The sequence below is a fragment of the Bos grunniens genome, chromosome 28 (genome assembly GCF_055505025.1).
Source record: "Bos grunniens cultivar Pamir isolate PY7600 chromosome 28, Bosgru_T2T1.0, whole genome shotgun sequence".
NCBI lineage: Eukaryota > Metazoa > Chordata > Mammalia > Artiodactyla > Bovidae > Bos > Bos grunniens.
Window position 1 is genome coordinate 14,648,209 of NC_141192.1, and position 25,512 is coordinate 14,673,720.

Consider the following 25,512-nt stretch of genomic DNA (forward strand, 5'->3'; position numbering starts at 1 on the left):
CCCATGAATACTGGGATGGGTAGCCTATCCCATCTCCAGTGGATCTTCCCAACCCAGGAATCAAACCAGGGTCTCCCACATTGCAGTAGAATTATTTATCAACTGAGCTATCCAGGAAGCCCCCATCAATAATTAGGTGAGATACAAATGACAAAACACTATGATTAAAAGGAAAAGATCACTGAGCTGAATAAAACATCAAGGCTCAACTGAATGCTGTCTACAAGGATGCAATGATAATATAAAAACAGAAAAAATGTTGAAAGTAAAAAGATGAAAAAATATATACTCTGGGAAATACAAATATTAAAAAGCTGTCATGGCTGTACTAATACCAGACAAAGTAAACTATAAGACAAAAAAGTATGATGAAAGATTTTAAAATGAACATTTTGTAATGATTTAAGGGTTAGGTCATCTGGAAGCATACAAAGCTTAAATGTGTGTGCATGTAAATACAAGGCTTCAAAATAGATGATGTAAAAATTAGACCTAAAAGGGGAAAATGGCAGATACACAACCATGGCTCGGGAATGCATAACCCTTCTCTCAGTTACTGATAGAATCACATGACAGAACAATCCAGTAAAGATACAGATTTTAACACACTACTGAACAACTTTTATTGACATTTATAGAACACAATATCAAGAACTGCAGAATACACATGGTTTGCAAGTACAAAAGGTATATTCATGAAGACAGACCATGTGATGAGTCATAAAACGTCTTGATAGATATCCAAATAATTAAATCTTAAAGAGTAGATTCTCTGAGAGCAATACAAGTTAGAACTCAATAAAAATTAAAATACCTAGAAAACCTAAAATAATTGAAAACTAAACAGCTCACTTTTAAAAAAAAATCATGGATTAACAAAAACACAAGGAAACATGAAAATATTTTGAATGGCACATTAGTAAAGTACAATATATCAATAGATACAGATAAACGAATGTCCAAGAAAGTTATTTATATTTTTAAATACTTACATTAGAAAAGTAGTTTAAAATCATGATCTAAGTTTCCACACTAATAAGCTATAAGAACCCACAAAACATACAAAAAGAGAAAGAATTAATGCCATAAAAGACAGATAACGGAGAAAATTAACAAAGCCAAAATGTGGTTCTTTTAAAACATTAATAAAATGTATAAATCCAGGAGAAAATATTCACAACCTTGAGTTAGGCAAAATTTCCTATACACAGCACCAACATCGTTATGCACGGCACCAAAAAGCTGATCTATTGTATTTCATCCACACTAAAAATTGTACACTTCAAAACATACCATTACAAATACTTAAAAGACGAGATCCAGATTGAGCAAAAATATTTGAAAACTATACACTTGATATGGGAATTGCACCTACAATATACAAAGAACACTTTATACGTCAGTAATAAGGACACATAACCCAATTTTAAAATGGACAAAGATTGCCTGAAAACTAAAAGCCTAATAAAATATTTTCTATCCGGTTCTTTACAAAGTTTGCTTTTTTTTTTTTTTTTACTCCTGGCTTAAAACCATAAAGGTTTATTGCTCATTCACACTCCATGTTTAATCAGGCGACAGCTAGGAGTTCTGCTCCACGTCATCCTCATTGTGGGACCCGCTGATGGAACAGACTTCAGTAATGACGTTGGTCACTGGGGTGAGGGAAATGATCAAGCTCTGAAGGATCTTCACCAGCGATTAAATAATCTGGCTCCAAAGTAATGCATCACTTTTCCTCCTAACTCCTGAGCCAGAACTCTTCCCATGGCTCCACTCTCACAAGGGGACCAGAGAATACAACCCTAGCATTTATTTGTATATGTTCCTGTAAGTTGAGAAGGACTAGAATATGTGTCAAACAGCACTAATGACTACCACAATTACACTGAGAATCAATCAATCCAGGTGTTTATTTCCAACAAACACGCATAACTCTGCTGAAATACTGTCCTATTGGGTGGAAGTCCTAATCCTAGAAATTCTAAAAGATGCCTCTGACCCTTCCCTCCGGCTTTCATCTCAGTATTTAAAAACAAGTCAACATTGCTTTCTGTCCTCGTGATAGCCCTAGATGGCAAATCTGACAAACCACCACCTTCAGGGTTAATATTCTCAACAGGAGCTCTAGTCCTCAAGAAAAAACCAAGACTGTAATCCAGACTGCCAAACCTCCAAAAGCCTGCAGCCTCACCTCTTTCAGCCCCTGGTTCCATATTTGTCATGCTGGAATACACTTATAATCACCTAGGCATATCATACCATTGGTGGATTCCATCCAAACTACTAGCTCCTGAGTTTTCACTGTAAGGAATACCTTTTTCCTACTAGTCTCACCCTTTAAGACTCAGTACAGTCCTTATCCTATCCAGAGTTTTTTGTGATCACCAGTCACAGAGAACTTGACTACTATTGCATCAGACCCAAGGATCATACAACCCCAGTGGCTGCTCTCACATCACATCCAAGGTATTTAATCTCAGTAGTTAATTTACTCCACTGGGTTAAATGACAGATAACTTACACAGTACTCATCAGGAGCCAGGTTTCATGTTACTGATTCATTAAATTTCAGCTCAATTTATCAACCGATAGATAGGTTCTAGTATCATCTCTATTCTATAGATAGGAACCATGAGGCATAGGCACATGACTTAATTTGTACAAGATGCCACAGGTGGTGAATGGGAGAGCTGGGATATGGCTAGTCGCTTCAAGGCACATTTTTAAAAAATAATAATTATATATTTATGTGGCTGCATTGGGTCTTAGTTGCAGCACGTGGGATCTTTCATTGTGGCTCAGATGATGAAGAATCTGCCTGCAATGTGGGAGACCTGGATTCAGTCCCTGGGTTGGGAAGTTATCCTGGAGAAGGGAATGGCAACCCACTCCAGTATTCTTGCCTGGAGAACCCCATGGACATAGGAGCCTGGCAGGCTACAGTCCACGGGATCACAAGGAATCAGACACGACTGAGCGACTAACACTTGCACATTTTTCACTTCTCATGGACTCTCCAGATTGCAGTGAATGGGCTTATCTGCTCTGCAGCATGCAGAATCTTAGTTCCCTGACCAGAGATCAAACCTGTGTCCCTTGCACTCCCAAGGCAGATTCTTAACCACTGGACCATGAGGGAAGTCCAAAGGAACACTCTTAACCACTCCACCCTGCATTCAAACCCTAAGAGCAGACAGGTCCATCTGCCTTTGAGAGTGTAAGGTGTTCAGCAGCAAAAGACAGCATCTCATTCCTTCCTGTGCTCCCTGGATTAGCTGCTTAAATCAGGGTTTGTTTAGATGAGATAAAGGACACCCTTGATTCCTCAAAACCAACCTTTCTGCTAAATAAAGTCCTCTTGACTAGTGGCATTTAGGAAATGGACAGATAATTACCATATATACTTTTTTCTGGATCCCAGCCCTTCCTCCAGGGCTGCTGGCCAGCTTGGAGATGGAGACAAACACCCAAATTACAGATCATTAGAAAATGAGCTACTCTAAGTTGGGACAAGCTCTATCAATTTAGTAATATTTATAGAATCCTGACTATTTGGAAATGTGAGAATTTGGCTTCTCTGCGCAGAAAATGGCACAAAGCTTTCCTAAAAGTTTTTCCTTCCTCACATAATTATGCTTTAAATTGTTAATAGCTATAATTATGGAAGATGGCATTGTTGTGCTTGCAATTTTTCCTATCCCCCTTGGTATTTATTGATGATAAATGGCTTTATTAAAAAATAATGATAATTACCTTGTTTGGTTGTATATCAATATAGTTTCAGTTTTTCTTTATTACCACTATAGAATTTTATGGATTGCCAGCATTTAGTTCTTTTATTGGTTTATATTCTCTTGATGGTATAAAAAGGGGGAGGAGAAATTAACAATAGTTTTACTCCTTCACTTCCTGACTCCCCCTAAACTATCCCAACTCTGTGAAGAAAGCAATCTAGTGCTCCATTCCCATGTGATTATGGGAGGTTATTATTTTTTCTGATAATTCTAATAATTAGCTGTACACCCCAAAAGGGGAAGGGTCTTCCCCCACAATGCACCTCACAAAATCAGCACCGATGGCTCAAAATGAAGCCCCCTTTGCTTGGACCAGAGTTTACAATCAGCTAAATTAATCACAAGAAGATCATACAGGCAAACAGCTAGTCTTAGTGTTCCCCAGAAGAAAACTCCATTTAGTTTGCTAAATATCCCCAAGAATCATCATAGCAAAAGCCCCTTCCCCACAGAAGACATCATGGGTTCTTGGTTAATTCCCTCCCAAAGGAAATTCCCCATTTCCTTTTGAGTTTTCTCTGGAGACTTGAAAGAGTAAGAAGACGACACATCCCTTTGTTTATCAGTGGCCCCTCACTGGAGAACAAACAGCCCAGTTCATATTCTCAGCAAAACCAACAAACAGGAAAAAAAAGAAACCAAACCGTATCCATGACCCCTACATAAGCAGTGCAAGATTCTTTGCAAACAGTGCATTTCGCAGTGTTTCATCAGGAAGTGAGGTCTGAGTCATTGGCACCAAGAAGAACAGTAGGAGCTCGTATGGTACTTGATAAGAGACTCTTATTTGGAGGGAGAAGAACAAGCAAAAGAACATCCCATAATCAGACCCCCTCTGGCCAACCTTGGGTCATGTTTTCAACCTCTTTCCACCTGTCCTTCCTTCAAAAATGATTTCAGCAACACCTGCCAGGATTAAATGAGTTAAACATCTGGTACTCACTTGTTGTTTAATAATTTAATAACAACTCCTAATAATTGTTTAATCCTTTCTTCTAGCCCGCTGGTTCTCAACTGAAGATGATTTTGACCTCTGCCCTGGAGATATTTAACAATGTCTGGAGGCCTTTTTTCTGATCACAACTTGTGGAGGGCCACGCTCCCAGCACCTAATAAGGAGAGGCCAAGGAAAAAAACGAAAGTGAAGTTGCTCAGTCGTGTCTGACTCTTTGTGACCCCATGGGCTGTAGCCTACCAGGCTCCTCTGTCCATGGGATTTTCCAGGCAAGAGTACTGGAATAGGTTGCCATTTCCTTCTCCAGGGGATCTTCCTGACCCAGGGACCGAACCCACGTCTCCAGAATTGTAGGCAGATGCTTTACCATCTGAGCCACAAGGGAAGCCATCTTCCCTAACATTGCATTAATAACTCTTTTCAGAACCTCTTCTAGCTCTGTATAGTACAAATACTGTACTATACACAGGACAGTCGCCCCAACAAGAATTATCCAGCCCAAAATGTTCATAGTGCCAAGATTCTAGTCTACTGTGAATTCCCCCCCCCCAATCAGAACTGTTTATTCTCCATATATTTTGCCTCCTTAAGTTAGCAAAGACTTACTGAGAACCTACCATGGGCAAAACTTTGTGCAAGGCACATCCTTAACTACCTCAAGATTTGGATGCCTGCTGCCATTTTCCCAAAGCAACTCCCATCCTCAAACAGTGTCCAACTCCATGAACATCAAGCCCTGGTTTCCCCTTTCTTCTTGATCCTGCTGTCAGCGGCCCTGAAGTCAGACATGCTGTGTGTCAGAGCAAAGACCTGTATTAATCAACAATTCCAAATATAGCAGCAGCAGTTTGAAAATCAAAGAATGGGCCTTGGGGATATCAATATTTGCATGTTCATAATAAATACTTAACTACACATCTGTGCGATGTTCAATATAGTTGGGAGAGAAAAAGAACATTTATGTTGATTTTTTGTCAAGTTCCATGACTCAAGCATCTGATGCACCCAGGAAATTTAAAACTAAACAGTCATAAAGATGATTTTAAATATATTTATAATGTGCACTTATGAATTGGGGACATGGTTGATTTACTCAGAGGTTTTTACAACCATCAATTAAACCTACTGCTGCCCCTTGAGTCAGTGAAATAACTTTTCAATCTGTGTATTAAACATTCACTTCTTCCCTATCTTATGCTCCCCCTACAACTCATAATGATTCCAGCTTTAATGTTCAAGGCTTGGTTTTTGTTTTTAATTCTTGTCAATGTTTTACATCTGTATGAACACATTTCTCCATGTGCAAAGACCCCTAGTTACACTCATTGTGAGTTTACAAACTGCCAGGCTCTGCTCTAAGTGTTTTGTAGTCATGATCTCATTTCAATGTCAAAGAACCCCTACAGAAGCAGAATCTATCCCCCCATTTTACAGGAGAAAAACGGGAGGCCCAGAGAGGTTAAGTAAATTGGCCAGAGTCACACAGCTAGGCAGGGTCAGAATGAGTGCTCACACCCTGTGTGTCTGGTTCCAAAGTCTTGTTCTTCACCCTACTCTATAAAGGGAGGAAATAGAACCCTCTGTAAAGAGGCAAGTAGTGTGCACACACGTTGACCTAGCAAATCCACCTTAAACGATCATCTACAAACACTAGTTCACATGCAGAAAAACATACACCCCACATACATATATAAGTATGTATGCCACAGAATGTTTACTATTGCATAATCTGTAAAGGAGGAACGAGGAAACAATCTAAATAGGAAAGCAGACCCATGCTATGGAATGAGAAAATTCCATTCAAAGTAGTGGGGAAGGTGGAAAAAAGGACTTTGCTTCCCCATTAGATGTTCCCCCTTCTTCCTTAGTAACAAAACTGATTTTACTCAGGGTGGCAGGGCACCCAGCAAAGACTGCACTCCCAGTTTGCCTTTCAGCCAGGGGTAGGTAAGTGCTGACACATGTTTAACAACCAGCTCTTCCTTACACCAACTTCCATGGGGTACATTTTCCCACTATGGCCAACTTCAAGCTACCAAGTTGAGACCAAATGGCTCACAAAAACTCCTAAAACCTCATCAATTCTCACAACCACGGATGAACCAGCTCCAGCACATGACTAGCTGTTTTTCCTTCTTTGAATGTGGGACATGTGGCATGTGCTTTTTTCCCCCTCTTCCATTCTTTCCTCATCTTGCTTGGAAGTCAGATATGACGGGACCTCCAGAAGCTACTTTGAGTCATGAAGCAACTTAGGAAATGATGATGATTCAGAAAGAATGTAGAGAAACAAAAGAGAAGCCTTGTTTCTGCTGACCTCATGAAGCTAAATCATGACTCTTACTTCATCATTGGAAAAAAGAAAGTAAAACTCCTATTTTAAATCCATTCATGGTTTTAGTTTTGTTACATGCTATCTAACTAGTGCAGAGATCCTCAGACTTTGTTTTCACATCTCTGTTACATGTACCTTTTACAGGGAAAAGGTTTTCAGCACTATTTGCAAACAAAACAGGACCAAAAAAAATTAAGTCCAGTGGTTAGGTCCTTAGTTGTCAATTCTTGCAACAGCATCCAAGGATCATAGCCAGAGGGAAAAAGGAGACCAGGGAAAATCACATGCCTGGCACGCAAACCAACAATGTGGGCATGTCCTGAAAATAAGAGGCATAGACTGGAATCCAACCAAGTTTGCAAACTGCCAAAAAGATTTCTGGCCAAACAAGATTCAAAGCCTCTTGAGATGAGCCTTGGGTGAAACACACAGCAGGTGATGGGGAAGCACAGGATGTACTGCCAGGCTGACGTCTCCAATCCAAGAAAACGCCCATGAAGCCTACCCGCCAGAAGAGGGAGAGCCGCAAGACTCCACCTCCTGGCTCGAACAGCAGGGGCTTCACAGTGAGGGTGTCCCAATTAAGGGGACCTCAGAAGCATGAACAAGGAAGCAGAAGACAGAGCACTGAACCAGCAAGCATGGAGAAGAACAAGAAAACAGGGAGCCACTTGAGTCTCTCGGCCCAAAGGTGGTCAGGAAGGGCTGCACATAGCAATCTCTGTGGTTAGTAAAGTCCCTGGGGAAAGCACAGCCTAGTGGTGTCTTCACAGTCAAATCCCCCAGGTGGTCACAAAGACTACAGTGAGAGTGACATAGTGCAAAGCCAATCATTGTGTGATTCTTCTGCCCTGTCTTATACAAAGACAGGGCAGAAGTAACTGCAAAGTGGTTCACCAAGTCAAGTCACAAGGCTCCATGTGACACCCTTTGTGTCCAAGAGTAGGATGTGTGCCATGCAAGAGTGGCTAAGCTTACTTTGGACTGTAGCCCACCAGGCTCCTCTGTCCATGGGATTTTCCAGGCAAGAATACTTGAGTGGGTCGCCATTCCCTTCTCCAGTGGATCTTCCTAACCCAGGGTTGAACCTAGGTCTCCTAGATTCCAGGATTTTTTTTTTACCATCTGAGCCACCAGGGAAGCCCCAAGCTTGTTAGATCCCTGTTTCTGAAGGTGCTACATTCTAAAAGAAGCCAAGCTGTGCATAGACAACAATACCTAGAGAACCTCCATCTAATATTGGATACATATACCTACCTTAGTGGTTAAGAATTCAGAAAAGTAAAAAGCAAAGAGGAATGGAAAAAAATCACAGAGAGAATACAGTTATAATATGTGCATGATATGAGTCTTCAGCCAGGCTTTGAAGGATGGACATCATTTGAGGTAGAAAAAAGAAAAAAATTAGGAACAATTCATTCCATAAGGGAAAATAGCAAACAACGAATGTTTAATATACATTTCCAGTGAATAATAAAAGTAGTAAGAAGAAAAACTGGGAAAGAGAAGAGAATATTACTACATTCATGGGTAATAATGATGAAGGAAAAATGGGAAAAGTTTCATTCTTTCATTCATAAATTGGACAAACATTAAATGTGCACAAGTTAGATGCCTGGGCACTTGTTCTATGGCCTCAAACACCAAACTAAGTGCCCTCATAAGCTAAACAATGGATTCCTGTTGCTCATCAGAATTGATGAAAATCCATGTTTCTCATACTATCGAAAATGGGAAGGTGTCAGGAGGAAAAGCAGCTCAGACTTTTCTAAGACTCTCCAGCTAACACTGAAAAAACATGTAATAATCAGCTACGCAGTAATGAGGCTGCCCCTTGGGCTAAGATACCTCTTTTCTAGCATTTCACAAACTCTGAAGTTGATTCCACCAAGGCCAAAGCAGGGTCAGGGCCAGGACTGGTCAGGTGTCCGAGGTACAGATAATCGTAACCTAAGGGCCAAGCCCATGACATGTGCCCCCTGGGAGGTGGCGGCAGATTCTTCATGATGCTTGATGAATGGAGGGCAAGGGTAAGAGACGCTTACCGTGAGAAACACATGATGGATATTGGTATTTAAAACAGAAAGCAGCACTGGCTTTAAGTTAATGTTTCATATCCAATAAAGAAGGCTAAATATCTATCGTTTTGATAGATTGCTATAAAAGAAACATTAGAGGGGCTCTTAAACATCGTGTTCCAGATCTTCATTACAGGAAATTAATCTTGAGCAGAATATCACACCCAGTATGGCTGGACTCCATGAAGTAGCCAGTTAGATAACATAGGTTGTGCTTCATCTAATACAGACCAAATCAGGAAAGAGTCTAAGGAACAATTTCATCACTACTGCAACCCACAGCACTGCAGGCCAAAGCAGCAGAGAATGTTTTCTAGAAATTCTCAACACAGGCATCATGCCTTTGGAGGAGATACAGAACAGTTTCACAATGTCCTCCAAAAAGCAACACAATGACCGATACTGAGGATTTAATTAGTAGCATTTTCCAACAGCTGAGACTGGAGACAGCTCAAATCTGCATCCCCGGCGGCCCAAGAACGGGGAGACCTTTGCTGCCTCCAGACCCCAGACCAGTTGGAGGACTTCCATTGAATTAATGTTTGGGAAAATGTCTCTGGGACTTTCTTGCAGCAACTTCTCTCACTATGCGGGAAGACGCTTCTCAAAATGGAATAAACTGAGAAGATGGGAAAGAGAAAGACATAAGGCCCAAATACAAACTCATCATATCAGCTAAAAACGGGCCTGAGAAAAAAATGCAAATCTCCAAGAATGAAGACATCTTAAACGTTCAAGGGACAGAGGTACTCTTTGGGCCACACTTGTTAACAGACAGAGAGGCACAGCACACATGTGTTACAAAGGTCTGACAAATCCGTGCCATGCTCCCACTAGCAGAGACTGACATGAGTTCACCAACATAGAAGGCACATGGAGAATCTGGGTGACCAGTGTTCCCTTAATCTCTGCATTCCAGACAGCAAATAGACCAACTACCAGAAGAGCCTACAAAACCAGTCTCTCAATGAGTTAGATATTCAGTCAATAACATTAAAAAAATAAATAAACCAGCAAAACATCCTCTCCTGTGTTATTCTGACCATAGAATCACCTCAATCCAGTTTTGCTCCTCCAGTGGGAAAAGAAGGATTTTCCTCCTTCTGGAGGAATTCAGAGCCAGGATAATTCTAGAAATATCCATATTGTAACTGAACATTAAGTATTGTTAGAATAACTCACTGGCAGTGAGGTACTATCTAATCAGCCGAGGAGTAATGAGGCTGCCCCTTTGGCTAAGATACCTCTTTTCTAGCATTTCACAGACTCAGTGAAGTTGATTCCATCAAGGCCCAAGCAGGGTCAGGGCCAGGGCTGGTCAGGTCCAGCTGCAACGTGGATATTTCTAGAATCATTCTGGCTCTAAATTCCTCCAGTAGGGAATTTTCTCCAAAATGAAGCAAGTATCACCCCAGTATACCATTATCATGAACTTCTATATTAAAATATGTCTCTTCTTTTGATACATTCAGCTCACTTGAATCTTAGCAATATTTACCTTTCTCAGCTGGCCAATCATTCACTCACAGTAATCACAGTTACCATGTACGTATCAGACACTCTTTTACATGATTTGTTTTTTATGTATTAACATAAAAGGTACTATCACTGTGCCCATTTTATTAATAGAGGTGAGGAAACCAGGGCGTAGAAAGGCAATTAATTATCTTGTCTGCAGTCACATAGCAATTACGTAGAAGATGTGGGATCTAACCCAGTAATTCGGCTCTGCCAGTCCTGCTTTTAACCCAACACTATATTGCATAGGATTTACTTGTTTACTCCAAAGGTGAACCATATGCATCCCAACATATAATGCAGAGAGTAATGGTAAAGAAAAACCCTCTAAGTGTTCTTGGCCACATTTCTCCCCCATGTCTTCCACCTCATATCCTACCCCTAGTAATCTGCAATGAAGTATCTCTTTTTTCCCCTTGAAACTTTTTTTTTTAATGTTGAAATGGCCATTTGAAGTCCCAGCAAGCACAAAAGTAACCCTAAACAGTTAACTTATTGTTTATTTTGACCACATGGGCATGAGCTTCATACAGACATCTCAGTCAGGGTTCTAGACGTCTAGTCAGGAGTTCTGTTTGACCAAAAGAAAGGGATGAGATTAACGTTATGAGGACTTCCTCACCAGATGCCCAGTCTATCCACAGTGCTTTTCCCTACACCACTCTTTAATACAAAAGCAAACCCACCAATGGTAATGAACACAATCTCATTTTTAAAGACAAAGAAACAAACTCAGAAAGGTTAAGCATCCTGGTCCAGGAGACTCACCAAGGAAAGATGGTGACTTAAGCCACAGCCTGACCTGAAGCAGAGGCTATTTCTGTGACAGCATGCTGGGTAGTAGATATCCTGTTCCTTAAAACCAGAAACCATTCTTAGATTTTTCCCCCCTCTGAGCAGTGAGTCTTTACAGATTTACTGGTTGTTAAATGCTACTGACTCTAGCTAATTCCCAAATTAACTAGATTCCTTTCAGAGCTTGTAAAATGTGCTACATACTCAACTTCCGAATTTAGCATGCAAGATGATGACCACAGCAGTGAGAATGGTGCAACTTTCTCGTTGGAACAATGCACACCGAGAAGCCTCTTTTTAATTTCTACCTTCTTTCATGAGGGCTACGTGAACGAGGACACACCTAGGGTACTGCATATTAATTTCAATACAGCTAATACCCAAAATGTCCCACCAATTTACTCTTCACTGACAATGTTAAAAGAAAATGATTTATGCAGATCAATCATCTGGCTCATCAAGTCCTACCCTGACAGCCAGCCTTCATCATTGCTATTTAAAAGGCACTGCTGACAGAAAAGACCGACTCTTTGATTAAGGGCCCTGTCTGGCTAACCTTTTATTTGAAGAATGATTGCCGCTGAGTGACAAATACTTTTCCATTCATTTCAAGGCAAAGATATTGACATTCAAATTCTTGATGGCTACACTGAGCAGATGCCACTGTTGGCAAGAGGCTTGAGAGCGACAGCAGGTATGCCGTGGCTCTGGGGGCAAGGGCGAGAAAAGAATAAAACGAAACGCACACGTGGGCACTGGTTAAAGGTTCTCAATGAGTGAAAGCCACAGGCCTCTCAGTCAGATCCTCATTGCTCAGTAGTTATCAAAGAACATCTGTTCAGAGCTGTGCCCCAGTTCTCTTCTTAGAAGTGCCCTTGCGTTACCTTGACCCTACTTGCAACTGCACATGCAGCGAAGAGTGAAAAGGAGCTTGGGGGCATGTGGTTCCCAGCCTTAGGAAGAAACATCCTCTCCCTCTCTGTCCCAAATCACATGACCCCAGGAGACCGCAAGCTAAAATCACTGGTCTCGCAGGACCTTAAGTGACTAAGAACAAAATGCAAGAGTATCTGAAAAATCACCTAGGAAAGACAAAACAAACATTTTATCCTATCTGCTAGGGAGAAAGAAGAAGAAAAAAAAATACAAGAAAGAGTAGGGGTTGACAGAAACAGAGTGACCATAAGAGACAGAAACTGAGCTTTAAAAGAAAACACACAATTTTCCAATTCATTTCAGGTAAAGTTCTACCTTGATCAGTACCATATATACAATATAAATATATCCTCACAGCAGGATTATTCTGCTTCTTTTTATTACTTACGTGTAAACTGTTACCTTAAAGGGAAGTGGGGAAATTACGGCTTAAGGAAAGCTATTTGTGACAAGAGCCATCACAAAGCCTTAAGATTAACCATTTTCAGGAACAAAATGAAAATACCTCAGCAGGTCATCGGCGATTCCTTTTAAATCTCGCAGAGATGAAATGTATGGGTCTAACGTGCTTCACAAAGGACAAGGTACTTAAAAATAAAACAAAAAATCCCTGGAGCTCTGAACCTCCAACCAATTCCCATAGGAAGGAAGGTGGGGGACAGGCGAGACACAGATCGAACCTTTTCCCCTGTCGCCCCAAAGCCCAGCAGGTGACTCAGGCAGCAGAGCATAGGAACGGTTTTCAAAGAGGGAGAAAACCCAGGTTTGAATCCAACCTGTGCTACTGATAGGCTGAGAGGCCTGGAGCAAGTTATTCTTCCCTCCCCAAACTCTTATCCTATCTACAAAATGGATACAGTAATGTCTATTTTGCAGAGCTATTTGTAGATATTAAAAATTGTGTTAAATAAAGCAACTATTCCTTACTTAAACCCCCTTCCCCTCCCTTTCTTCTCCTCTTGGCGCACCTGTTTGTATGAGAAAGGAGTCCAGAAGAGGTACAGGAAAAACACAAGATTTACTGTTACCAGGCTAAGCTGTGACTCCTGGCATAGACCCTTAACTACCAGTGCAACTGAGCAAGCTTCAGATAAGTTACATGTCGAACCTCAATGTCCTCCACTTGAAAGGAGAGCAGTCCCAATAGCATACTCCCCTCATGGGCATGAGTTTGGGTGAACTCCGGGAGTTGGTGATGGACACGGAGGCCCGGCGTGCTGCAATTCATGGGGCTGCAAAGAGTCGGACACGACTGAGCGACTGAACTGAACTGAACTGAACTCACTGTGTTTCAGTGAGAACAAACAAGATCATGTTAACGTGAAAGCACTTTCAGTTTTAAATTTGCACAAACATTTGTGGTTGTTACTGTTGTTCTCCAGAAATGGAATATTCCAACCCATTTTGATCTTTTTGCTTATTTATTTCTCCCATCTGTATTTATTGAATAATAAATCAATAAACTTATCAAAAATCATAATGTCATCTTTATTCCTTATAACTGTTAATAGTTGCTTCTGCGGCTGTTTTGAAGAAATATCAGAAACTTAATGTTTCTTTCACAACAAATTGGAGGTTATGATGAACCAGGCATTGGGACAAGGAAGTGAATGGAAAAATGCACAATTCACCCAAGTAGGACAAACAGACAAACCAAGAAAGGATTTCAATATTGTGGCACCGCCTGAGTTAAGTGCAGAGGGTACTAAGAATGCCAGGAAGGGAAGGCATGACAATCTGGGGAATTTGGGAAAGATTTCACTACGGCGACATGAGACCTGGGTCTTCAAGGATACGCAAGTCCTCAACAGGTAGAAAGGAAGAGAAAGGTCATTCAGAGGAGAGAATACCAGGTGCAAAGGTACAGGGGCCCAAGAGAGATCCCATGCTTCAGCAGGGACAAGGGGAAGTTACTGTTTTCAATGTTTCTTCATAAAATATGATACGCAAAATAGTTTACATATATTTTCTAAAAATTCTTTTCATGAATGAATATTGAGTTTTATGAATACTTTCTTTGCATCTAATGATATTTAGTCTATGGGTTTCCTTATTGTGAATTATAAGTTTGGGGATGGAAAACCATCACTGCATTAGAAAATAAACAAAACTTGATAAAATGTATCATAATAAAGAAGAAAAGAAAGACACCCTGCAGACTGAAGACTTACTCCTTGAGGTGATGGGGAGGTTTAAGCTTGAAACCGCTTTGATATGGCCCATGGTTTAGCAACATCCCCCGATGGAAGGCTGGACCCATGCACCTTTGCCACGTTTGCAGTTTCTATTCTGTGCTAGAACTGGAGACACAGCCATGAGAAAGAGTATTCCAACACTCCCTCAGGGAGGGGAGTTGGTGGTCTTACTTGCTTTCATGCTCTGGGAGTAGCTGCCCCCACTGAGCAGCACTCTGGCTTCATGCTTAGCCTCTGACCCTGCCCTTCACACCCAATTTGCTGATATGGGTGCCTGCTTTCTTGCTTGACCCTACTGTTGCATTATCTATGGCTTCTGGTGCGACCACGGGTCACCCGCTTGTGAGCTGAGAGCTCTGTCCTCCGGCTTTCTGCCTTCTCTCCCTCAGCCAGCCTGCTTTGACCTGCAGTGACCCTATGGACCACCCAACGGCTCCTGAAACCATCTGTTACTGTGGGTGGCTCTCTATTCCATGCCCCTGCCTCCTGCTCCCTATACATACTTCCAGCACAAGTAAGGCAAGCATAATGCTCATGCTCACCAAGTCTTGCTTCATTCTCCTCTTCCGGGGCACAGAGACAACAATCCATCACCTCCCTGACAGTTTGGGTTCTGGTAAATACAAGAAAAAAGGGGCATGAGCCACTCTCAGGCTTGGCCCTTAAAAACATCAGTGCAGATTTTCTGTATCTGTTTCCTAATTTTCTATACTAATTATCACAAACCTGGTGGCTTGATTGAATAGGAATTTATTCTCTCACCTTGATGAAGACCAGAAGCCCAAAGTCAGGGTGTCACTAGACTCACAGTCCCTCCAGAGACTCTATGGGAGAATCCCTCACAGCTTCTTTCAGCTTCTGGCAACTCTCAGTGTTCCTTGGATTATGGCAGCATCACTCCAACTCTGCTTCTGGCTTCACACGGCCTTCACACCTCTTCGTGTCTGTGTCCAAATTTCCCTCTCCTTTCTCATGAAAAGACTGGTTTAGGGTTTAAATCTCACCCTAAAAGCAGTATAATTTAGGATCCATCCAAGATCTCTTAAGTAAAGAATCCTCTCTCTTGCAAAGATACTATTTCCAAATAAGCTCACATTGAGGTTCCAGGGAGGCATGTATCTGGGCGGAGGTGGGGAGGAGGTGTCAATATTTAACCCACTCTAAAGGGCTTCCCTTTGGCTTCCTGATGCAAAGAACTGATGCATTGGAAAAAACCTGATGCTGGGAAAGACTGAAGGCAGGAGGAGAAGAGGACAACAGAGGATGGCATCACCAACTTGACAGACATGAGTTTGAACAAGCTCCTGGAGATGGTGATGGACAGGGAAGCCTGGCATGCTAAAGTCCCTGGGGTCACAAAGAGTTGGACATGATTGAGCAACTGAACTGAACTGAACTAAAAGGGCTCCCCTAGTGGCTTAGATGGTAAAGAATTTACCAGCAATGCAGGAGACCCAGGTTCAATTCCTGGGTCAGAAAGATCCCCTGGAGAAGGGAACGGCTACCCACTCCAGTATTCTTGCCTGGAGAATGCCATGGACAGAGAAGCCCAGTAGGCTACAGTCCATGGAGTCACAAAGAGTTGGACACAACTGAGCAACTAACACTTTTACACCATCACTTCCCATGCAACCTTGGAAGTTTTAGGATCCAGGTAGTGCAGCCACCTGATGTCAGAGCCAGATCCCAGAAGGACCATGCCAAGCAGAATTCCCCAACATGAACCCTCCCTGGACATATACAGTGAGCAGAAAACCAAACTCTGTGGTGTGAAGCCACTGAGATTTCAGGGTTAATTTGTTACACCAGCAGAGCCCAGCCTGACTTGGCTACTACTTCAAGCCCTGTGCCCTCCTCCTGCAATCCAAACACTGTTTACAAGCCCAGGGCTGACCGGCAATGTTTTCATTTGGGTTCAGTTTTTGCTCAAAAGCCCTTTTAGGTGGCTCATGCTGAGCGTCCCAGGAATTTCTCCCAGAGCTTTGCTTGGCCTGGATATGACTATTTGGGAGGTTTCGTGTGCTCCCTGGAGAGTGTCATGAGGCTTTGCTGATTCTCAGAGGACAATGTGGTGGCCAGTGTGAGCGAGTTCTTGCTTTTACTGGGGCAGGGAAGAGAGAGAAAGGGGTCAAATGTGAATGCTTTCCAGCTACATTCATCCAAAAGTGAACCAAGAAAAACAGTAGCTAGTGCCCCTCTCCTGCAAAAGTACACCAGGTTTCAAGTCATACTGATTTGGGCTAAATTCCCAATTTTTGAGTTTCTTAAACTCAACAGCTACAATGCTTTGAATGTCACCTTTTATCACAGGGCCCTAGTTCTCTTATGTTTTAGAAGAAGGGAGTAAATGCCACCTTTTCCACAAGTGCCTTTCAGGAGTAAACGAAACTAGACACATGCTTAGCTGAGTGTTCTGATCATAGCAGCTACTGGGTAAAGGTGAATTCCCTTTGTTCCTATAAACAGGCCAATGTGTTCCCACCTGAACCTTCTTCTCTTCTGGAGCAAGATGAAAGCTAAGATTACACACAACCATGGTCTTCACCACTGGTCTTGATGACCCCCAAGCATTTTCTCCCTTTTCCCTAGTCCATTCTTTTAGGTACTATTAATATTAGTATATTTCTTGGAAATGGCTTCCAAGATAGTAGATGAACTGGCTAATCTCCTTAACCAGCTTGGTTTTGCCCTTAAACACTCTAGGAGAGTTATTTTGATCCTTCAATTAGGTTGAAAGCTCTCTAAATACAGGACTATGCCTTATCCTATTTCTATAAACTCCACAGGAGTCAGCACAGTGCCAAATTGACCAAAGGTGCAAATTCACTGACCAACCACAGAGAAAACAGAGGAAGGAAAGTTCCTGTGACTAAGACAAGATTTGGCCTCCAGCAACAAATTAGTGGGCCAGTATGAAAGTTAGCTGGTACATGCACAGAGCAGAGAGAGGAGAAACAGCAGTTGAAATATTTAAGAAATGGGCCCCCAAAATGGGAGGCTTCATCTCCACTCTGGGGATTTGATGGATCCCTCCATAAATAAACAACTACTGGTCTCTTTATCATACCCCTTTCCCAGCTGGGTCAGCAAAGCTTACTCATAGTTGAACAAAGGCATGATAATAAATTATATGCTATCGATGGTATAGTATAAGTTATATAATATGCACGTGTTACAAATTGCTTTGTACTACTTTGTACTGGGCACTATTCTAAGGGTCTTATTACCTACACATTAATTCATTTAGTCTTCACAACTCCACAACATTGATGCTCTTGTTATCAGCATCTTACCATGAAGACACTGAAACCCAGAGTGGTTAACTGGCCCCAAATCACAGAACTAGTAAGTCTCAAGACCAGGAGTCAGATCCTGGCAGTCTGACTCTGGAGTCCATGTACTCAGCCATGAGGTTATACTGTCTCTTAAGTGGAAGAGGCGGAGGTGAGAAAAGTAAGCCTCCAGCCAAAACAGTATCTGGCAGAAGGGCTTACAACTTAAATAGACTCTAAAGAGACAGCCCTTCAACAAAGGAGCTAGTAGCAGGAGCAGGGAACTGATCCAGCAGCCACAAATGCAAGGGGCAGCCCCTACATAGGAGAGAGCTGGTGCAACACTCCTTAACAGTAATGGGAACTTGGACAGAAGCCACCTCCTAAGCGAACACCTTTGGTCTGAGATGGGACTACCCCAGGATTAGAGCCCAGCACAGCAGGAGCATCTGAGGGCCCAGGAACACACAGTCCCACAGCTCTGAGGGCTTTGGAACACACACACTGAAGGCAAAGGATATCGAAGAGGGTGGGAAGAGGTTCCAGAAAGCCTTGATGGGTCCGTTTTGAGCTTCACATCTCTAATGTAAAAATGGCTCAAGGCAAGAGACAGACAGCATTCCCACCAGCCCTGAGAAGATCAGCAACCCACACCCCTCGCTTGTTTCCCATTACCGAATAAATCATTTCCGTTTCCTCCAGCTTTGGCCCTGCTCCACCATAAACGGAGAGCAAACCAGGGCTTCGCGCTCGATGCTGTCATCAAAAGCAGAGGGGGCAACGGAGTTCTCTCCTAGACTCTCAGCCCTTGTGGGCAATGTCCCCTCCTCCCTCCTCAAGCACATCGGAACGAGCAGTATTTGACGGTTACTTCTTTCATCTCTGCAGCTTTGAAAACCTCAAACGTCGTATCAGATCAACAACAAAGAGCAGGGGCTTCGGGAGTTGACAGCATGGCCATAATTAAAGACAATCATCAATAAGCTGCCATGTTAAACAATACCACGTTATAGCTGCTCCAAAACCAACTGTTTACCTTTCAGACTTTTCTATGGAAAGGTTTAAACAGGTGCAGATATGCAAACAGGAGAGAGGACCTTTTCTTCTAAGACAGTGTATAATGTACAGCATGCTGTTCCCTTGTTAATAGTGTCCAAATCATTCACTCCGGGAAAATGACCTCTGGTAACTGGTAAGAATCTAAAAGTAGCACTTCTGGAAAATATGACAGGTACATTGCCAAAGATGAAATGGGTAATGACCCAAAATTGCTGTCTTAAGTTCCTTCTGGCCCATGGACCTCAGTCCTTCTCTTTGTAAAATATGGAGGTTGTATTTTAGGCTCATGTTGACACGTAGAAGCTCTTCTCCAATACCAGGCCAACAGACTACAGGAAAACTCCAGAAAGCCTTGAGGGAGGACCAGCCACCTTCTTGCCCTAAAAGGCCTCCAAAAGATTTCTAGAACTTTGAGAACTACTGAACTGAATCATCTCTGTGAGTTCCTTGGAGGATCAAAAGTACACGATTCTCAAGAAGAAAAAAAGTGAACAATGAGTAAAACACTTGCTTTATCTTTGGTCCACAATGTTTTTCTGCTGAACAGATATGGTCCTGAGTCAATGAATAATAGAAAAGGTAGTTTTAAATAGCTTCTTCTCCACTTCTCCTTGAGTTTTGGGCAGGGCTAACTACATCAATAGCAAAGGGAAAGAGGCAACATTAAAGCAACAATAAGTCTCTAGTTACGAAACTGAGGTCCTCGGCTGGGTATCCACAGCTGGTGCAGCATCCCAGTTCCCAGGGAGTTCTGAGGGGAGCAGGAAGTATGTGTTTCTACAAGGCTCTCCTGCCTCAGAATCTTCTGCCAGCTCCTTGAGGCCTGTGCTTGTCTTATTTCCAATTCTACCTTATGCTGGAGATTTCCAGGGATTCCTAAAGCTCCTAAAAAGTCCCTTCAAAGAGAAGCAGGAACTTTCCCATGAACAAGGCCAGAAGAACTGAAGTAGGAACAAGAGGACTTTCTATGGAGTCATCAAGAGATGGCTCTGGAGCCCCTCCAGCAGACACCCAACTCACTGGAATTTGGGAGGTTTCCCCATGTACAAGGACTGGTTATCACCTCATTTATACAACTCATCCATGGCTGGGGAGGGGGGTCCACACAGGCTGTGCTGAAGGCCCCACATAGGACACCACAACTGACGCTGACTACTGGGAACTTTCTGATACTTGAATATAAAACACTGCTAGAATAAGCATAGAGTCGTCACTTATACTTTGGCAAACCAAAGATCTCAAAATGTGTAACAAGAGGAAAATATCCAGTGCACATGTGGGACAGACCTAAAGAATGAGGCTGAATCTGACCTTTATGAAAGTATATTAGAAAATCCTCAACTGAACAGACCTAATGTCATTGCTGGGCCCCTGTCAGTGGTGGGTGGAGCGGTGGGTGGGAAGTGGGGAGGAAGGGGAATGGGGGGGACTCACAAAATCTCGGAAGATAAAGATCAAGCCACAAAGTGGCTTACTTCTGTGAAGACGGAGTTGATGTTCAGCTCGTCCCAGTGGACAGGTAGATGAACTATACTTCTTGAGTAGGGCTGGGCCCTGGGCCCTCCTCCATCCCTACCACCACTGCTGACATCATTCTTGAGAGCTCTGCTTCCTTCCAGCCCAGAGAGCTTCATTCTGAAAACAATGACCCTTTATGGAGAGCTTTCATCCCAGCTTAAGTTCTGAAAAATCAAAGAGCCAATATGTCTGAGCTGGAGAAAGCATCTCTCAAGAATCTGGGAAAACTGCCTGGAGTGGTTTGTATTTAGTGGTAATATCTTCTCCTTTGACTTGTCAGATTGTCTTGCTGCTTTCAGAATGAAACCAGATATAAATAAACCAAAAAAAAAAAAAAAGTGTTTGCGATAGACTACTGATCCCTGGTTTATTTTATTATTTTTTTTTTTTTTCAGTTGAGAAGCCTCACAGTTTTCCAAGCATGGTTACGTTATGGTAATACGCTTTGTCATAAATTTACTATATCCTTCTGCTTGTCTATGAAACAGTCTGCTCCTCATCTTTCTAAACTTGGACTGGATACAGAACTTTTAACTTAAAATATCTAACAATATGTCATACGCACCAGAAGATACATGACAGCTATTTCTAAGATACATAATATTATTAATTGTTTTGGAGTGGAATTGAACTGTTATGAATCTAAAAAGTATAAAAATGACATTTAGCCATCAACAGTTCTTGAAACATTATATACACAAAAGAAGAAATACTAACAAGTCCAACAGTACTCATCATTTCAAAATTATACCCTTTGAAGCCAGAATGACATTAAGAGAAACAGAAAGAATGTAAGAACTTAAAATAAAATTGTAATGCTTGAAAATATTAAGCTTATGTTCTGATAAAAATTAAGTGTGAGCTAAATTATTTTTTATGTTTGTGGAAATGTCAAACAATGTGCTGTCTTCTTAAACTATTTAAAGAGCTGTGGCTCAAGTGTGTGGAGAGGATCTGCAGGATACAAACAATGCCGAGCAGAGGAACAAGCTGATTTACTGCAATTTACTTCAATTCACTTAGAATTGACTGAGAACCTACTGATTTCATGCTGTATTATGTAACATGAAGGATATAATAGAAGATACAGACTCAGACCAGCTTGCAAATTTACTGTGGGGACAACCGAGGTGTATACAATCTTAAAATAATGAAAAAAATCTTGAATCAAATGCTCACATGAGAGCTACTAGTAAGTAAGTAATACACAAGGTTAGAGCAGGAATAACTAAATTTGAGCCAGAGGAACTAAGCTCTTGCCCCACTCAAGACTAGAATTATAGCTGCATCCTAAAGGTAAAACCATATTTAGAAAGATAAAAAGAAGTGCCAATGGTATTTACAGTAGGAGAGGCAGCTTCAATAGAGGCCTAAAGACTGAGCAAATATGGGGGAAGGGCACACTGAAAGGAGTGACCCAAACAAAGGCCTGGACCTCAGGTTTCCCTCAGGTCAAAAGCATGGAGAGCATCCATCTGACTCCTCCTTCCAAACTGCTTCTCTCCCTGCTTCTCAGAGCCCCATCTGACTCGGAATTTAAAGTTCCCAGGGTCCCTTTCTCACTAGACTTGCTTCTCAAACCCAAACAGGAGGGACCCTAATGGGTTCCTCATTGTATGAGTCAGAAACTCCCACCCCTGGCTCCCATGACTGTGCTTATTTTAAGAGCTCAGAAACTGGTATTTGTCTTTCTGACTTACTTCATTTAGTATGATCGTCTCTAGGTCCATCCACATTGCCGCAAATGGCAGTATTTCGTTCTTTGTTATGGCTGAGTAGTATTCCACTGTATATATGTACCAAATCTTCTTTATCCACTCATCTGTCAGTAGACCTGTGGGCTGTTTCCATGTCTTGGCTACTGTGAGTAGTGCTGCTATGAACACAGGGGTGCATGCCTCATTTTGAATTATAGTACTGTCTGGGTACATACCAAGGAGTAGGACTGCTGGATCATATGCTCGGTCTATTTTCAGTTTTCTGAGGAACCTCCGTACTATCTTCTACAGTGTGTGTACCAACTACATTTCCACCAAGGGTGTAGGACAGTTTCCTTCTCTCCATACCCTCCCCAGCATTTGTCATTTGTCGAGTTTTTAATGATGGTCACTCTGCCTGGTGTGAGGCGGTACCTCACTGTAGCTTTTATTTGCATTTCTCTAATTATTAGCGATGTTGATTATCTTTTCATAAGCCTACTGGACATCTGTGTGTCTTCTTTGGAGAAATGTCTGCCAAGGTCTTCTGCCATTTTTCAATTGGTTTATGTTGTTGTTGTTGAGTTGTTTGAATTCTTTGTATATTTTGGAAATTAAGCCCTTGTCTAAAATACAGCACAAATAAACCTATCTAAAAAACACAAACAGACTCCTAGACACAGAGAACAAACTAGTGGTTGCCAAGGAGGAGGGTGGGAGGCAGATGGATAAACTAAGAGTTTGAGGTTGGTAGATGCAAACTATTCCATTTAGAATGGATAAACAACAAGTCCTAATGTACAGCACAAGGAACTACATTCAATACCCTGTGATAAACCATAATGGAAAGAAGGTATGAAGGAATGTATGTGTGTGTGCAACTGAGTTCCTTTACTGTTCAGCAAGGATTCGCACAACACTGTAAATCGACTATACTTCAGTTTTTAAAAATACAATACAATACATTAAAACAGAGCCCATCAAATCAGTCAGAACTGGAAGTGGCCATGCCCTTCACCGACCTGACATATTACAACCTTTCCATCGCACCCTCTGTGCCACGCTGAGATCAGTGGTTCTCAACCAGGAGGGACTTTGTCCCCTAAGAGACAACTGACAATACCTGAAGATGTCTCTGTTTTGTCACTAAGGACAGGAGGATGTGTTCATATTATCTAGTGGGTAGAGACCAGGCACACAGCCAAAAGTCCTGAAATGAGCAAGGCAGCCACCTACAACAAAGAATTTCCAGCCTACAATATCAACACTGGTGAGACTGTGATGCAATGAATATTAACATTCTCAATATTTTCTGAATATATCTACATTACATGATGGAACACTTTCTTAAACTTGATCCTGACCCATCAATTTCCAGGAAGCTCAGCTCAACTTCCAAGGTGCTTTCTATGGTGAGGTTGCCTGATCCATGCAGCTCTGATGACTCTACTCCTCGTGCTCCTACCCCGTAAGTAGGGTACACGGAGGAGAGGGGGTACCCCCGCTATGAAATGTGTCCTCCACTCGAGCAAATCATATATTCAGACCTAAACCCAACTAGATACAAACTAGTTTTGTATTAACGTGGATATAGGATACTGAAAGCCAGTGATGTACTCTGTACACTTTGTGCCCTTCCAAAGCTGGTAACACATTATCCAAGCATTTGCTACTTGAGTACTTTCAGTTTTGAGATTGCATAAAGAAACAAAAGTCATCATATCTTGAAAAGATTCGCTTTGAACTGACCTCTTCATCTTAAACCTCTTTCAATCTCTTCACTTGTTTATCTCTGGTCCTCAAACTTGCTAAACCTTCTTATACCCTGTGGCCTTCGCATGTGTCTGAAAAGTTTCTCTCCAGTTCTTTCCATTTGATCCACAAGTATCAGTATAAGTGACTTTTCTCATCAGCCCATTCAAAGTACCTTCAATACGGATACTTAGTAGACATTGAAAAACTATTTGTTAAATGGATGAACAATGGATAGATGGATGAACGGGTGAGTAAATGGACGGTTGGATAGATGGAGCTAATTTGTGTGGGAGAGTCTTTTGATACCTACTGTCAATAGCCATCATTCCCTAAGGCCATTTTCCAAGCAATTGTTCCTCTCCCTTGGATCATTTGAGATTGAATCAGTGAATCCAGAGCTAAGCAGGAAAGAGCCTGATTAAGGTCGCTGCACCAACCCCCAGGGATGGCTCCCTGTCATCCATTTTCTCATGCTTTGTGTCAAGTCTTGCCTCCAGCCCCTCCAATGGCAAGGCTTCCCTGACCTCCCCAGGGGTATGTCCACACACTCTCCCCATTGTGAAATCTGTCCTGATTTTCCCAGCCTAAATTCCTCTCTGCTTAACTGCGCCCCATTACTCACAGCTCTCTCCCTCTGGACCACAACAAACAACAGCTCTGGAACTCACATTCTCTTCCTGGCTTCCCACAACTTCCCAATTCCACTCCCTAACCCTTGATGAAACAGCATGGCGTGAGACCATGGAGAAGGGTTTACACAAATGTTCAGAATTAGAACTTGGTCAACACCAGTCTCACCTCCCCCACCCATCTCCCTCTCTCATCCATCATTCCCTCCCCTCCCCTCCCCTAGCCTGCACAGAACCAATCTGGCTTTATTTTCCCATTACACAATTCTTTCAAAACATAATTCCTATGCTTGAATAGAAACGTCAAGTTTCTGGAAGGCTACACAAGAGTTGTTAGTGATGGTGGCTTCTGGGAAAGGGAAGGTTGTCGGGGAAAAAAGATTTTTTTTGTTGTTGATACCTTTTGCATTTTTCACTGTGCACATATAACTATTTTTTCAATTGTGGTATGATATACATAACAGAAGTTTCCATTTTAACCATCTTTAAATGTAGAGTTCAACCACTACCACCATGGAAACAATGTTTTTCAGTAAATTTTTAAATTAAATGTTTATAATGCAGCTCTTGATCAAATAGATACACAAGATAAATAGGAAAGAAGGTGCTCTGCCTGGCATGAGCCACTGAAAACAAAGACTAATGTCACTTAGCCATTTTTGATGTATTACAAACTTTAAAATACAGGGAGAGAGACACTTCATAAAAAATAAAAGGAGAAAAGGAATAAAATACAAAAAATTTGAAAACTACGGTTACACACACACACATTATTTATACTTACGATGGGCCAAAAATAAGCATGTGCATATTCAATCAAGTATAGAGAACAGACATCTTAACAAAACAGAATTATGGCTATCGCAGCAGTCTGTGAGAAAAATTATTAGCTTTATTACTCAAAAAGTAGTTTGAATAGGAGTCTTCCAGCTGTTCAATCTGATCATCAGAACACTGCCAATTTTCTCTGCCA

General features: G+C 41.8%; 1 protein-coding gene across 2 annotated transcripts in view; it reads right to left on the reverse strand.

Moving 5' to 3' along the window:
* The window catches only part of LRMDA (leucine rich melanocyte differentiation associated), a 1,316,517-nt gene that overhangs the window by 938,689 nt on the left and 352,316 nt on the right, over nucleotides 1–25,512 (reverse strand). The gene's annotated exons all lie outside the window — the stretch shown is intronic.